Here is a 17,425-nt window from a genome sequence, read left to right as displayed (position 1 = left end):
ATACTTGTCATGTTTTCCCGGTTGTAACACGCGTTTTATCAATATGTAATACCCTGAGTCTTATATAAACCTTTTAACTCTATGACAAAAAGTATATAGAACAGTTACCACCAGATACTTATTACCAACTAAGCAATTTATATAATAGAATTCTATAATATATATGTCTGGATATATTCAAAGTCACGTTCTTTTTTTTTTCCCCGTTTCCGGCGCAGAAATTGACACCTTTTCCGTCTTCCTCTACTGTCAAAGACCAGTAGGTGTCCCACTAAACAAACCTCCAATTACTAAATTGCTATATCAAATGGCCGCCCGTGACAAGTAGAGTAGAATTTCAAAAGTTTCAAAAGTTCAAAATTTACCAGGATAGACCAGAATAGACCAAGCTGATCGCTTTCCACGCCCAACAATCCAGAGTTCAGTCTCTAAGGCTCCAAGCTCAGACTTTGACCTGTTGTAGTTTATCTCCAGCTAGTATGCAGTCATATAGTCTTCGAATTTCTTTTCCTTGCTGTTTTTGCCAAACGCCTCCCTCGAGACTTCTATCGCCGCTTATTCCCTCTCCGTGAGGCACCCACTTCAAACCAGTACCTCTTTCTCAAGTGCTTCCTATTAGATATTCGGATATACTCTCCGTCAGCTCCGCTCTACTGTTGTCCCGCTGCTTACGTGCTAGCTCCGTCCCTCTGTCAGATCTTCATGTCGGCCATTACTGGCCTCCTTGTCCCCGGTTCGCTTGCATCAGACTTTCTCCGGATCTCCAACACGAACCGCCGCTCATGAAGGTTCTCCGGGCTGCCTGCAACTTCGGATGTCCCTACAGGACCTCCTGAAGCTCCGAAAAGCCCCCGCGAACACTGGGTGAGAGGTTGTGCGTGGAGAGAACTCCGTTCACACAGCCGCCCGCTCTGACAGCTGGCTCCGCCCTCCTGCTGTCTGACATTTTCATCAACAACTGCATTTAAAATTATTACTATGGATGCAAATAATGCATGATTAATAATTGATTCTTTTCAATATAATGTCATTATTATTGTATTTATGGTATTTCAAGCCCCATGGATTCCTATGGCTATTGTAAATGCATTTTTTTTATTTATGTTATTATTATAGATGCTTTAACTGTCAACCTTGATCATTGCCATGGATGTTTTAATCATTGTCATTGTGGTTGACTATAAGCCTCTGTAAGTTCATATGATTCAGTGGTACATGAATTCAATACGTGAAAACAGTTAATGAAATAAACTTCCAATTCCACATGCAATTAAGTTCCAAGAGAAATTCCTTTGTTTTGTAAAAATGTACATTTTCCCAATGGATTTTTAAAACATTGAATACAACCTTAAGAAATGTCAGTTATCTTTCACAATACATTTTTTGTGAATGGGCAGATTTTTTGACAGAGAAAGGAAGCTATTAGCAATCCCTGTTTAAACCTGCTGAAGTGGGGTCAGTGTCAGAATCCATTTATATCACATTCATAAATGCAGTGCTTTTTTGTAAAAGAAAAAGGTGCTGGAACACACACATGTCATACAGCCCGCCTTGCCTACCCTACAAGGTTCCATCCAAAAAAGGTGCCGGAACTCCATTCTGAGCATTCTATGAGAAAAAAAGCCCTGCATAAATGTATGTTTAAAACATTATCCCCCCCCATGGATCCTGCCATCTCCCGAGGAAGGAGGAGCGCATGTGGATTCAGCCTGCCTTAGGTTATTTCAAAGACCAAGGGAAACCTTTTGAACTGGGGGAACAAAGGGGAGGGTTAGGGAAGAAGGCATGTGGCCTGTGTCTCCATTTGAATATGTAAAGGAAGAAGGCAATAACCATAAAGATTCGAAGTTCCCTTTTTCCCACGAAAGGGATGACACAAAGTAAAATGATGGGGGGCTGACCAAATGGGGTTGAGGGAAGGGGGGTTGAACCGGGAACTCTTTATAAAGTTTCAATCTGTAAAACAATACCAAGTCCTGTCTTGTATTTCCACAACCAAGCATGTCCTAGTAAAAATTCCTTTTGGACTAGAACTGACTCCAAGAGTTTTTGTTTTCCTAAGACGTGGATTGGGGTGGGTCCTGGCAGTCAGTTTGGTTGTACTCACAAACTACAGTCAAAGAAATTTATGGCATATTTCTTTTACATCCTTTCATCACTACTTACCATGGAAAACATCCTCATAAGCAGATAGTTAATTTTCCCCAAATGTTAAAAGCCAAGGCAAAAGGCCAATGCTTCTGAAATGAAGCAAAGTATTTCTTTTAATGGAAACATACATTAAAATGGAAATGTATATAGTTAATGATGCAGGTGGAAAATACATATTTAATTTCTTTCCTGAATGTAGCAACATTTGACAAATTCTTTGTTCAAGTGAAAGGTTGAAAATATTAACAGTATGTAGAAGGTAAGCTGTAGTGTCTATTATTCAAATGCATTCCTGCAAGCAAGAGTTGAGAACTAATTAACTTTTGCAAACATAATTAAGACACTGAAAATATATATATAAGTAGCTCAGGACTGAACTGTGGAGTCTTTGGTGTTGTCTGAACTTGGTTGTTTGCTTGCAGACATTTCATTACCCAACTAGGTAACATCACCAGTGTTACTACGGTTAGGTTTGCTCCTTGTTTATAGTTCAGAGAGCATTAAAGACACTATAGTTGAGACACCAAGGTGCAATCCCTGTATTGTTTTGGCAAGTACTATAAAAGTAACACAACACTTCTCGACAGAATGCTTGTACTTTCCAAAATATCAGGAACAGGGGTTTTGTATAACAGACCCCCAGAATCTATGCAACTCAGATTATGCAAGTAATAAATCAGTCTGGTATCAGACACAAGGGAAATTCTTGTTTAATGAACGTTTCATTCTCTCTTGTTCATTCTGTGAAAGGATACATTCTGGCTTTAGTGTTAGGGCCCTCCCACTCTTAATATGTTTCTTTGTACAGGGAAAGAAAATGAATGGGATAGTCTATGAGGAAGCTACTTTTAAAACAGCCATTGTAAGAAAAGGAATGTTGAACCCGTAGGAGACTGATTTGGAGAAAAGAATTAGGTCTTCAGTTGTCGAATACAAAGGTTCTTCATAAAAATGAAATGAATTAGCAGCTGATGTGAGAACGAAGTTTTTTCCTGCAATATAAAAGGAATATATTGAAGCAGAAATATAATCTGGCCCTGATCTCTGGCTAAAGGACAAAGTACTACTTGTAGCAGTCTCTCACGCAACTAATTAATACATGCTGTCCTTTTACTAGAGAAGTGAGAAGTTAAAAAGTGCAGTTTTCCAGGAGTTGGTTTCCTAGATGCATGTTCAAAGGTTGAGTTTTTCACTATAAAGTGTAAGTCAGACTCTCATATTTTGAGCATAGACTCCTTTACAGCTAGTCCTTGTTTAGCAATTGCCTTATTTAGTGACTGCTATGATGGCAATGAAAAAATAACTTTGCGATTATGCCTTATATTTATGACCTTCACAGGTCTCTAAAGCAAAGGAAAGCTGCAGAAGATTGTAAGCACTGATGTAGTTTCATTTCACTTAATGACTGCCAGTCCCATTTGTGGTGATTAAACAAGGACTACCTGTAGTACTACTACTTGAGCCCCACAGCATGGAGGCACATAGGCAGTGGTCTCATTAGCTAAGCAATGCTTCTGCATTTGGCAAACAATTAACATCCTGGTGCTCTGATTAGATAGTTCTACAGTAAAAGTATCCAGGAAAATGGGTAGTTTCAGGCTCACTAACTCATCATCAATTGTAGCAATGGAGGAATTGGTTTCTATTTCTTTAGCATTTTGGAACCATACTTACCATCTTCCATCTTTATAGCTATAGGTCAGAAGGTCAGTGTGGAAAATCTTACCCAGGTTTTCAGTTAATTTGTACAAAGGCACCAATTTTAGGCTGCATTCTGCCTAACCTTTGCCTGCTGGAATGCAATTTTTTTAAAAGAAAAAAAAAGAACTTATTTTAAAAAGAAAAAAATAAATAAAACAGATTACTGTATTTTTCTTTCTATAGTTGTCTGGGAAGTGGGAATTTACATTAAAATATGAATGAAATGAATTTCTCCTGAATTTTTCCCATAAACTCACTTCACCTACTCCTCATTTGCACCAGGACGTAGATTCTGCAGAATTTCCACTGCTAAAAACCAGAAGCAGTTATTAATAAGTCTGAATGGAAAGAAATGCTTGTTTCAATATGTAACAACCTGCTCTACAAATATCCTTTGAGCAGTTTCTGTCTGAGTGCAATCAGGCTCGGAGACAACCTCATATTATCTTTTCTCACTTCCTGTTACAGATGTCATTTTCTGAATGAGGGATTCCAGAGGTTCAGAAAGAAAAGGATTTCTCATCCATAGAAATAATGTATTGGAAATGATTATACAGCATGCAATAACATACCATATTCCCTGGGCTATAATGTTTTATGTTACCTTAATCTTTGGAAATAGGAAGATTTTGTAATGTAATTTGTGCATGTTGAATACGACAACACTAAGAATGATAAAGAAATTCAGATTATGGCTATCATGGTTTTAATTAAAGCAATGCTTAAAGGAATATAATTTGCTATATCTTGAATATTCATGACCTAATAAAACCAGTAGTGGTGTGCAGAGCATTGTTGATGTTTATGATTATTTTGTGTCTTTTTAATATGTACAAACTCTTACTAAAACTCCCATTGACACAAGCTTTAGCTGGGAGAAACGATGCATCACAGGGCAACAATTTTTGAACTGAGATACATCAAATGGCCTAAGTTACAGAATGTGTCCAAAATCTGGACCCATGACACCCAAGGGAATGCAATTTGGAGAACATGTGGCTGTTTCTGTGCTACTGACTGCTGCTGTGCTGTTGGGCGGCTGCTATTGCAGTTACATGATCTTCACCTTCAATAGTTTGCGACAGTTTCCAACCAGTCTTGCACACCTTTGTTTTTCCTCTGACTGAGAGGAAGGAAGGAAGGAAGGAAGGAAGGAAGGAAGGAAGGAAGGAAGGAAGGAAGGAAGGAAGGAAGGAAGGAACATTTCCAATGCTTCCTGCCAGATTGTCTCAAGGAAATCAATGGGGAAGCCACCAGGATGTCAGAAGTCACTTCTGCTCCCACTATTCTTTCCCCCCACCCTTTGTCATTCTGTTTCTTTGTTTAGGTTTGAAGGAAGGGAGGAAGAGATGAGGAAAGAAGGAATCCCTGTGCACTCTCCCTGTCCCAGATTGCCCCTTCATCCACAAACCTATCTTGTATTGCCATGCCTGTGCACCATTCCCCACACATACAACACCTCTTGCACACCTCCAAACATCCTTCCTGACCAGTGCTGTGCTCTACATGCCTCCCTCAATCTGCTTTGTGTGTGTGTGTGTGTGTGTGTGTGTGTGTGTAAGCAAAGAAATATCTCTGAAACAATGACTCATTGGGGCACAGGAGGTGTAGTATTAAATAAACGTACTGGAGACTTTAATATTAAATGTTAATAGCAATAGCACTTAGACTTATATACTGCTTATATAGTACTTTACATCCCTCTCTAAGCAGTTTACAGAGTCAGCATATTGTCCCCCAGCAATCTGAGTCCTCATTTTACCAACCTCAGAAGGATGGAAGGCTGAGTCAACCTTCAGCCAGTCAGGATTGAACTCCTGGCAGTGGTTCATTTTTTTCTGTAGAGTTAGATTAAATTTACAGACAACACTACTATGGTCTGAGAACTGCTGCATGGCACCCAGATTTTAGAGTTAAATCTGATTTTTTTTAAAAAAAAATGCTTTCAATTTTACAGTTTGGGGACAGTACAGAATGAAATTAGCAGTGTTCATGGCCTCTAAAATAAGGGGAAAATCCATGCCAAATTTCAGAAAAATGGTTTGAAAAGTATCATTTACAAAGAGAAAGAGTGGTTGCAAAGAATAATGATGCTGCTCTTTGAGCACACTGTAATTGATTCTCAGAAACTGAGGCATAAATATAACAAATTACTGTTTCTCCCCTCCATAAAATATATCAGTCTTTAATTCAGGTCAGTCAGACTAGCTTAATTTTCTTTCCCTTTCTCCCACACACGTATGCACTCTGAACAATAAGGCTGTGGGAAGCTTTGAATGAATGTTTTTCCCCCTTAAGCTTTGAATGAAGCAGCCCTCAACACTTTTTTTTAGCAATAGCACCCACTTTGCACTCTAAGGGCAAAGCAAAACATGGTTGCATTATAGTCTTCCTACGTCTTATGTCATAGTGCTAGTATTTCAAAGGAAAGTTGAAAAAGAAAGGTGTTCTTCACTGAATGCTTAGGATGAGATAAAGTAAAGTCTTCCCCCCACCCCGAGTAATATTAGCTGAGCAAAATTCCAGACAGTAGAAGCTTTTTGTGCAGATTGGAAATTGGTCAGTCCAGAAACCCATCGCTTTGGCCAACATATCTTGGCATAGGAAAACTTTGAGCAAGTGATCATCACCTATCCAGCTATTTTAGCGCTGGTTAAGTAAAGCTCCGAGGCCAGCACCCAGGAAGATGGATACTTTAACTGCAGCACCCATTTTTAGGAAGGAGACAGCATCTAATGAACAACCATTTACCAGCGTTTTGCCAGTCTCTTCTACTCCTGCTTTGGAAACTTAACAAGGCTCATGAAGGAAGTAAATGGCTAGCTGTAAATCAGGAAATTCCTGTATAATCACAAGTGCTTCTATAACTATAAATTACAGTACAGGTAATCCTTGATTTACAACCACAGCTGGGACCTGAATTTTTGCTGCTAAGTAAGGTGGTTGCTAAGTCAATCTCACCTGATTTTATGACCATTTTGCCATGGTTGTTAAGCAAATCACTGCAGTTGTTAAGTGATTTATGAGGTTATTGTTCAAATCTAGTTTTCCTCATTGACTTTTCTTGTTGGGAGCCAGTTGGGAAGGTTTATAAATGAAGATCACAAGCAGTTGTTGTAAATACATGCCAAATGCCCAGATTTTGATTACATGACTGTGAGGATGCTGCAATCCTTGTAATTGAAAGGACCAATAATAAGTCACTTTTTTCAGTGTGGTTGTAACTTAAATAGTTGCTAAATAAATGGTTGTCAGTTGAGAATTACCTATATTTTTTTTGCCTGAGTTGCAAACAGTCAAACATTAGCAGCTCTTGAGCCTGAAAGTTAAACTCAAGAAGTGCTACATTCCACTCCCAAGGGGGACAAAGTTCCTTGATTCCAGTCCACAGTTGGGGAATTCATGCAACCAGGCACAAACACATGCTTTTAGGTGAGGCAGTTGCAAAAGTTGCCCTAGCAAAGATTCCCCCTCTGAAGAGAACTTAAATATCCAATACTCATTTACCTCCTAGATGTTTTCTTTGTAGATATTCTTTCCTCTGACATTTTTAGAAGAGAGAGAAGCGCCTGTTCTTGTTTCCATTTTTGTATTAGCCATCCCATGTGTATCATTAGGTGTCCTCCTGGGTCCTTCTGCAATGTTTGGGTGACTTGTAATAAACTTTGCTAAAGACTTTCAAGCAGTCAACCTTATTTGTGAGAGTTGATAATAGTTTGCAGATTGAATTTACAGTATGAGCTATAAGCAGACATTGTCTGGAAAGGAGATCTATTTCATTCTCCCTTTCTAAATTTGTTACTATCCCAATACTCATTTACTTGCCTCCTAGATGACTAAAAGTAAGCAGCATCCCCAAAGACCAGAGTGAAGGTTTGTTCCAATATTTGTTTATGTATTGTGATACATAGTTGTCCGTAACTTGTGGCTGTGGGTGAGGCACCCTATAGAACATAAAAACAAAAAAGTGAAGAAATCTACAGTGAAGCCTGTTTGGTGCAGTAGTTAAGACACCAGGCTGGAAACTGGGAGACTGTGAGTTCTAATCTTGCCTTAGACATGAAACCAATTGAGTGACTTTAGGCCAATCACTCATGTTCAGGCCTAAGAGGGAGGCAATAGCAAAATCTTGCAAAGAAAACTGCGAGGACTTGTCTAGCCAGTTACCAGGGCTCATGAGTGATTGGAAGGCACCAAAACAAGGAAGAAAAAGAAAAAGAAAGAGAAAGGGAGGGAGGAACACAAACAACAAGATTATTAACGATCTGTTCTTAGTGCCTGATAACAAAGCCAGATTTTCAAGATTTTTTCAAAGGTCCATTAGGTCTATCCATATCACAGGGGGATGTTGTTTCACAAGGTAGGTGTCACAACAGACAAGGGGAGTTTTCCTGGTCCCTACTAGGTGGCACTGTTTTCCCAAAGGAGTGCTAGAAGGGGGCAGTTTCATGAAATGATGATAAACAACAACATAAGACACTCCCCAACATGATTCACTGGAACATCTGTAAAAATGATCATGTGCCATTAACGAAAAATTAGTGGGAACATATAGCTTTATTTATTTATCACATTTCTACAGCTCTCATCTCACCTAAGGGAATCTGGATGGTTTACAATGATTGGCAAAGTAGCTGAAAATATGAATGGGATTAACACACTACATTTAACTCTGGTTGAAAAGAAGAAAGTGTGGATAATTGATGTGGCAATACCAGGGTGTAGTAGAATAGAACACAAAGATTTGGAGAAGATCACAAGATTTCAAGATCTGAAAACTGAAATTGAAAGATTAGGGCATAAACCGGCTTCAGCACACAGGGTGCCATAAAACTTTGGATGGTACTTTAAAAAAACTCTGGATTCACAAATTTTCCATCTGCCAATTATAAAAAGCCATATTGCTTGGATCTGAACACATAGTCTAGCCAATACAGTACATCATTCTAGGTTCTTGGGAAGAACTTGGTAGGTATGAAAGCCAACAGCAGCTAAAGAATTGGCAACTGTGATTTCACATTGTTGTGTAAACAACAATAACCTATTAAACTTCTATGCTATCTGACTCTCAGTGACTTTGAACAGCTCACAACAATCAAACAAAAATCTACTCTGCTGATATAAACAATAACAGAATGGGGGTCAACCTCATTTTAGAGGGCATTGTTTAAGTGAGGGAACCAGAAGATATCAACCCCAGCAGACTTTATGCTATGGCTTCTTCACTATAGCAGTGAATCCGATCTTCTCTAATATTTTCATTCACTTTATTAAACTGAATCTTAACTGCTTCACAAAGGTCTATCACATAAACCTTCAAAATGAGAGATGGGGTAACTATGAATTGGTAAACCTAAGACCCGGCCTTTAATTAGGTCCATGGTAGTTTGATCATGCCATACAGTAAGATTCAGTCTGATTTGAGTCCAGTGTTATTCTTGTTCCCTTATATGCCATGGCATTTTACCTAATCATTGTTTAGGTATTGAGCATTGTGATGCTGCTGCCTGTTAGACCAATCTGGAGTTCCTGAAAAGCAGATCAGGAATAAATTTTCACGGAGTTTGGAATCTAAATAGACCAGGGTTGGACCTATCACTTCTGTACCAGGAAAATAAACATCTGCTTCAAAATATTTCATTCCAGCTCATGATCCAGGTTTTGATTGTTCAAAACACACCCTTCATAGTTAGCAGAGGTAATTCTCTAAGCAGTGCTTTTTTTTATAAAAGAAAAAGGTACCGGAACTCACACATGTCGTACAACCCGCCTTGCCTACCGTACAAGGTTCCATCCAAAAAAGGTGCCGGAACTCCGTTCTGAGCGTTCTATGACAAAAAAGCCCTGTCTCTAAGTATCTAATCGATCTAAAGTCCAAACTGGAAGGAACTATTTTCAGCAACAATCCCTTTCGATTTTTAGAAGCTCATCAAGCACTCATTATAATGCCTTTTCTACACCAAATGAAAAGTATTTTAAAACATTATAAATGTATAGTTTTGCTTTTCTTAGGCTTCCCCCCCCCCATCCAATGCCAAATTAACATAGTGTTATTACCAATCTCTTTCAACAGTTACTGTGGGTTTATTTCTTTCTAGAGTGAATTTATAGACATATAATTTTTCCTGTGTTGCATTTGAATTTATTGTTAAACTGCTACTTTTTTATTGTTTTAATTTTCTTTTACACTTGATTTTTTTTAATGACAACTAAACAAATGTTTTGGAAATTTTAGGATAATTAAAGACTAATATAGGAGAGTTTTGAGTTCTGGAGATACAACTTAAAAGCATATGTGCCCTGTTTAGCACAGTGAGCACGTTACACTATCCTGAATTCAAGTCCATGTGCTCCATTTTTACTTCCCAATGAGAGGCACATTTAAAATATATTAAGCAAAACACACACACACACAAACACAGAGAGAGAGGGAGGAAGGGAGGAAGAGAAACCACACACATTATTACTTTTAGGATAAACAGTGTTAGAGGAAGCACAGGAAAAGAATAAGATTTAAACAAAAGGAAATTGAGAGAAAAAAGAACCAATTAATTTATACCAATGCCATCTATTATTTCTCTCTCTATTTTCTTTTTTCTATACCAATTTCACACATGCTTTTTTACATTAATGCCATTTTTTATCTTGAATAAAAGCATTATTGGAAACATTCATATTAAATGAGTACATCTATATTACTAAAAAGTTGCATGAAATAAGACAATACAGACAATGCTTCCAATAGCTAAATGCTTTTGGTACTTTCAGAATAAGACAAAATAGTAACCTATGCATCCTAATATTATATATAATGCTTGGAAAACAGAGGTCAGTAACCTTTTTATATGCTTTATGGCACTATCTGATTTGTGTGTGAATGATTCCATGACTTCACCAATTATTATTTATTACATGATTGCCTTAATGTTTATTTTTCCCCATCAGACATTAGCCTCTCTCAGACATTAATGTTAACACATTTGCTGTAAAATCTCCAATGTTTGCCACTTTCATATTAATATTGTATTTTGTAACTCATAAAATATTCTGAGACATCTGTAACTTGACCCATTAATCGAACACACATAAGGATATATTAGATCAGCAAGTTCTGGATGATGATCAAAAGTGAAATTATTATGCAGAATAGGTGTTTAGCAAGCATTATCCTATACTGTCTCTTTAAACTGTTAAAGTACTTGTTAAAAATGCTGCTGTTGTCTGTAATAGTTTTGTAGTCTTTCATTTAAAATCCATCCATCTCTTGATTTGTACCTGTATGCCAGGCTATTAAATTAGCAATATTTTCTATATGTTTAGCTGAAATGGCAAAATCTGATTTGAATCATTGTGTTGATTTGGAAAATGTATCCAATTCAAATTGACAATTCTATTCATGTTTTTAAATTATGAATTCCGTTTGGAGGTTTCAATCAAATTGCCAAATTGGATCAAGTTGATTAAGATTTTTTTTAAAAAGGAAATTATGCATCTGTCCAAAGCATCCATATATGAGGGCAATTCAGAAATAAATCTATGTTTGGTTATCAATGACAGACACTCACAGATACAGAACTTTTATTATATACATTAGAAAACTACAACATTACATTACTTTTGGACATAATTGCCATTCAAATTGAGGCATTGTCAAAATTTAATTTAATTTAATTTAATTTAATTTAATTTAATTTAATTTAATTTAATTTAATTTAATTTAATTTAATTTAATTATTTAATTTAATTTAATTTAATTTAATTTAATTTAATTTAATTTAATTTAATTTAATTTAATTATGGGACTTATATGCCGCCCTATCTCCCGAAGGACTCAGGGCGGCTAACAACAATAAAACAACAATAAAACAATAAATACAAATATTAAAAGAAATTAAATTTAGAAAGCCCCACTAAAAACCAATAAAAATTAAAACAAAATTAAAACCCCTGTCTTCAGTCTAGGTCGGCCAGTTGGAAAAGGTATGTCTTTAGGTCACGACGAAAGGACCAGAGATCTGGGGCCATCCGAAGTTCTCGGGGGAGCTGATTCCAAAGGGCAGGTGCCCCAACAGAGAAGGCCCTCCCCCTGGGGGTCACCAGCCGACATTGTCTGGCCGACGGCACCCTGAGGAGACCCTCTCTGTGTGAGCACACAGGGCGATGGGAAGTCATTCCTGGCAGCAGACAGTCCTATAAATATCCCAGGCCTAAGCCATGTAGGGCTTTATAGGTAAGAACCAGCACCTTGAACCTCACCCGAAGGGCAACCAGCAACTAATGCAGCCCACACAGGATGGGTGTAATATGGGAGTATCAGGATGCTCCCATCACAACACCCGCAGTCGCATTCTGCACCAGCTGAAGCCTCCGGGTGGTCTTCAAGGGCAGCCCCATGTAGAGAGCATTGCAGTAATCTACCTGGGAGGTGACAAGTGCATGAGTGACCATATGTAAGGCATCTTGGTCCAGATAGGGGCGCAACTGGCGCACCAGGTGAACCTGGGCAAATGCCCCCCTGGCCATGACTCCTATAAGATCTTCTAAATTGAGTTGTGCATCCAGGAGGACGCCTAAGTTGTGCACCCTATCAACGGGAGGCAACACCTCTCCCCCCATAACCAAAGATGGTAAATCTTGGACAACACGAGATGCCTATAAGTAGAGCCACTCGATCTTAGCCGGGTTGAGTTGGAGCCTGTTCTTCCCCATCCAGATTCGTACCGCTTCCAGACAATGGGACATCACATCGAGGACATCACTGGGTTGGCTCAGAGTGGAGATGAAAAGCTGGGTATCATCAGCATATTGATGATACCTCACTCCGAAACCATATATGATCTCACCCAGTGGCTTCATATAGATGTTGAACAGGAGGGGAGAGATGACCGACTCCTGAGGCACCCCACAATCAAGGGGCCTTGGGGTTGACCTCTGTCCTCCTGCCAACACCGTCTGCGAACGGCCCGAGAGGTAGGAGGAGAACCACCGTAGAACAGTGCCTCCCACTCCCAACCCCCAGAGACGTCGCAGCAAGATACCATGGTCGATGGTATCAAAAGCCGCTGAGAGATCTAATAGGACCAGGACAGAGGAATAACCCCTATCCCGAGCCCACCAGAGATCATCCACCAGCGCGACCAATGCCGTCTCCGTGCTGTACCCGGGCCTGAAACCCAATTGGTATGGATCCAGATACTCAGTTTCCTCCAGGACCAACAGGAGCTGCCATGCCACCACACTCTCAACAACCTTCGCAAGAAAGCAAAGGTTGGAGACAGGACGAAAATTATTTAAAATAGCTGGGTCCAAAGCAGGTTTCTTGAGGAGGGGCCTCATCACCGCCTCCTTCAAGGCAGCAGGGAAGCACCCCTCACTCAAAGAAGCATTGATCACTGCCTGGAGCCAGCCTCTTGTAACCTCCCGAGCCGCATAAACCAGCCAGGAGGGACACGGGTCCAATAAACATGTGGCGGCACTTAATCTACCCATGATCCTGTCCACTTCATCCAGAATCACAGGGTCAAACTCCTCCCAGATAATATTGGCCAGACCTGTCGCTTCCCCTTCATCAGATACTGCCCAATCGGAGTCCAGACCGGTCCGAATCTGAGCGATCTTGTCCAGCAGATGCTGAATAAACTCCTTAGTTTAGTACTCCTTAGTAGTAGTTGCTTGGCGCCAAGTCTGGGCTATGGGGAGGGGGGGTTGAACAGAAATATGTCAGCGGAACTGCTTCAAAATTTCTTGGGTGCATCTAGTGCTGTGCAGACAAGCATTATCATGAACCAACACCACAGTGGAAGTCAGCATGCCCCGATGGTTGTTATGGATGGCTCATCTGAGTTTTCATAACATATCACAGTAGACTTCTGAATTGATGGTTGAACCATGCTCCATGAACTTCAGTAGCAGTACTCCTTTGGCATCTTCACATTTGGTGGGATTTTCTATGGCACTTCTGGTGTGGTGTTGGTTCATGATAATGCTTGCCCGCGCACCGCTAGACACATCCAAGAATTTTTGAAGCAGTTATGTTGGGATGTTTTTGATCACCCCTCCCATAACCCAGATTTCGCACCGAGCAGCTATTACTAAGTAGTTTCAAACCTTGTAAGATGTTATGACAAGTGCCTCAATTTGAATGGTTATTATGTCAAAAAGTAATGTAATTTTGTAGTTTTGTAATGTGTATAATAAAAGTTCTATATCTGCGAGCATCTATCATTGATAACAAACAGAGGTTTATTTTTGAATTGCCCTCATAGTTTCAGAATCACACAATGCAAATTAAACAATCTGTATCAACTTTATAATTCGATTTAGAAAATCACAAAAAGGCAATTAGGTTCAGAGATTTTATTAAACTGACTTCAAATCAAATCTTCAAACTGAATACTTGCCCAAGTACAAGACAAGCTGTTCTTTCAAAAAATTCAGGAGAAGGCTTTTAGTAAGAATCAGATTTTATAGTCGCACAATATATAAGCTCATGCTATTCTAACTTAGCAAATCATATCTGTTTGCTAAATCAATTCAAGTGCCTCAGAACATTTCATTTACCATAGGCCGAAAGAATTGCTATGAGGTCATATTTCAAATCCATTAGTTTGAAAATGATTATGTTTCCTTTGTAATACTTGCTGGTGATTTTTTTGAATTGTCATTCTCCTATTGTTTGAATCTAAAAAAGGAATTTCAGTGAATGAATGAATTACACAGAAAGGGCATCATCTTCATTTAAACAAATAAAGCATTCCGGCTAATGGATAAACTTACATTCATATGTATCACGCTATTCCTTTTCTGGACAAGCAACTTTATGTAGAGCATAGGGAAGGAGTAAGAAGTAGTAGGCCAAAGGAATTAAAATTGTAAAATATAAAAAAAAATAGGCCTCCCCAAAAAGGCTTAACATGAAAAAGAAAAAAACTACAGAACTAATACTATTTTATGCCAACAGCATACACTGTAGTGTTCCACATCTTTTTATCCTTGCAAAAAAATGTGCTTCCACTATGTCCTTATTTCTATTTCATACATTGCCTATTGTTGTTTAAACTTTTCACCTTTTTCTTTTTTCAGAATCCTGTCAGCATTGTCCAGACCCAACTTTCAGTTTTCTCTTTCTTCTCAACTATTCATTCTTCCTTCATATATTTGCTTTGATGTATCTCTTATTCAATCTCTCTGTGACCAAACAACCTTCATCTACTTTTTATACATCTGACTTACTATTTTATACAGTGCCCATTTGTTCTGACCTCCTCTCTTCTTGTATTATTATGCATACTTTTAAAGTAAACTATTCCCAATGCATTCAGCCTATATTTATGTTTCTTCCAACATCCTTTCCTTCTATATATCATGGAAATATGCATTTCCTACAAGGCCACAGGGCCACTTATTATCTTTATATAAGCACAGAAACATGTTAACATTTATCCATTCTTCTCTTGCTATTTTGTCCTGGATAGTACTAGTGCCTGGAGAATATTCAATTAATTTGTCAAGGTTGTTATAACTGTTTCTACATTGTCCTGAAGGGAAATACAGAGATTGATCCCAGGCTTGCTGCTTTTCAGTATGTTTATAAATGACCTAGAAAATAATACCTTTTACCTTTCACTCAAGCCTGCATTCCAGGAGTCAAGATCCATTTTAGCTTTCCTAGTTATCTAGAACTTATCTAGATCTATAGGATCAGACATTTGGAGGAAAGCAGTACATTGACCATTTCTTCTCTGTTGGTCAGGATGAGATCCAGAATCTCATTGTCTTTTCCCTTTGTATTTTCTTCCATCTTTTAGAAAATGAAATTATTAACAAGAAAGGCCTGAAATCTGTTGGAGCATCCCCTTTCATCCTTAGATAGATTGGCGTAAGAATGCAAATCTTTCTAAACAAAACATTTGCTTGCAGGATCTTTGTTAGGAATTAACTTTCTATTAAAAATTCTCAAAGAAGAAAGGCTAGTCTCCAATCTTGCATTTGGAACTAATATAGTAACTTAGAAGTCTATTGTTAAGCAGAATCTGAGGTCATGTTTTCTTCATCTCAGTAAATTCCTTAGAAAAACTCGCTTGTTCCTTTTGATCTCATTTCTTCTGGTAGCAACAGCTCAGCTGTTTGTTGCTGCAGCACTTTACCTGGCTTTCTAAAAAGTACTCAGGTGTTGCAGGTAAATTCATATAAGTCATACAAGCAACTTCAGGAATTTGTTAATATACATGCCGAAAGGGCTTATTTATTGTGAGATACACAAATTTATCATCAGCTGATGAAAATATTTGTGTCTTACATTTACTTTGAAACTTCAAAGAAAATATATGGGAATCTGCAGTTTTATTCCTTGCAACCTTAACTCACTCAGTTCTCTGAAGGGCTAGAACTTGGTTCTACACAATGCGAGCATGACCTGCTACATTGCATGGATCTTCAGTTAAATCACAAACAGTATATAGGAGGCTCTCACACAGCACCAAAGCTGTAAGTTCCACCGTAAGACAATAACTGTCCGACCCATCGCAACCCTATGGACAACGTTCCTCCAGGCCTTCCTGTCCTCTACCATCTTCTGGAGTCCATTTAAGCTCACGCCTACTGCTTCAGTGACTCCATCCAGCCACCTCATTCTCTGTCGTCCCCTTCTTCTATTGCCCTCAATCTTTCCCAGCATTAGGCTCTTCTCCAGTGAGTCCTTCCTTCTCATTAGGTGGCCAAAGTATTTAAGTTTCAACTTCAGGATCTGGCCTTCAAAGAGCAGTCAGGGCTGATCTCCTCTAGGACTGACCAGTTTGATCACCTGGCAGTCCAAGGGACTCGCAGGAGTCTTCTCCAGCACCATAGTTCAAAGGCCTCAATTCTTTGGCGCTCAGCCTTTCTTATGGTCCAACTTTCACTGCCATACATTGCAAACTTAACCATATTCTTATTCTATTCCATAAACATTTTTTTACTTCCCACCTTAATACATCACCACCTTGATAAAAGAGTGTCCTTTATTAGTTAAATCCATCATCTATATTCTCCGGGCTAGTCAATAATTCAAACCTATTTTCTAATAGTTAGTTTACATTTCCCTTATAAATCTAAATCTTCAGTATTAGACAGATTAATCCTTTATTTTTTACTATTTTCTGACTATTTTAAATCTAGTAATCAAATTTCTCTTTGTCTCAAAATCTCCCTTTTGCCCACTAGCTGACAGTTTAGGGTCCTTTCTAATAAATCAAAAGGCCCCAGTTTTTCAACCTAATTCTAGCTTTTTTTTTTTTGCCAACCAGGCTTCCATACCATTGCTTTTAAATCATCAGATAGATCTCCCTTCATTCTTGTATATATTTTTTGAATTAAAAAAGACCATCTCATTGCCAATTTTCCGAAAGATCTGGCCCATTTATAATCATTAGGCTGTCGCCCTGATATCCTAGATCCCCGTGTTTGTTCTGGTATAGTTGTCTGGTCTTTTTCTTTCTGGTCTTTTTCTTTCTCAAATTTCTTCTAGTTTACATAGAAGGTCATTTCCAATTTTGGAGATATTGTTTTGTTGTCTGGATTTTCAGTAAACTCTGCT

The sequence above is a fragment of the Vipera ursinii genome (assembly GCF_947247035.1).
Source record: "Vipera ursinii genome assembly, chromosome: 3".
NCBI classification, from domain to species: domain Eukaryota; kingdom Metazoa; phylum Chordata; class Lepidosauria; order Squamata; family Viperidae; genus Vipera; species Vipera ursinii.
Note: the sequence above shows the minus strand (reverse complement) of the source record.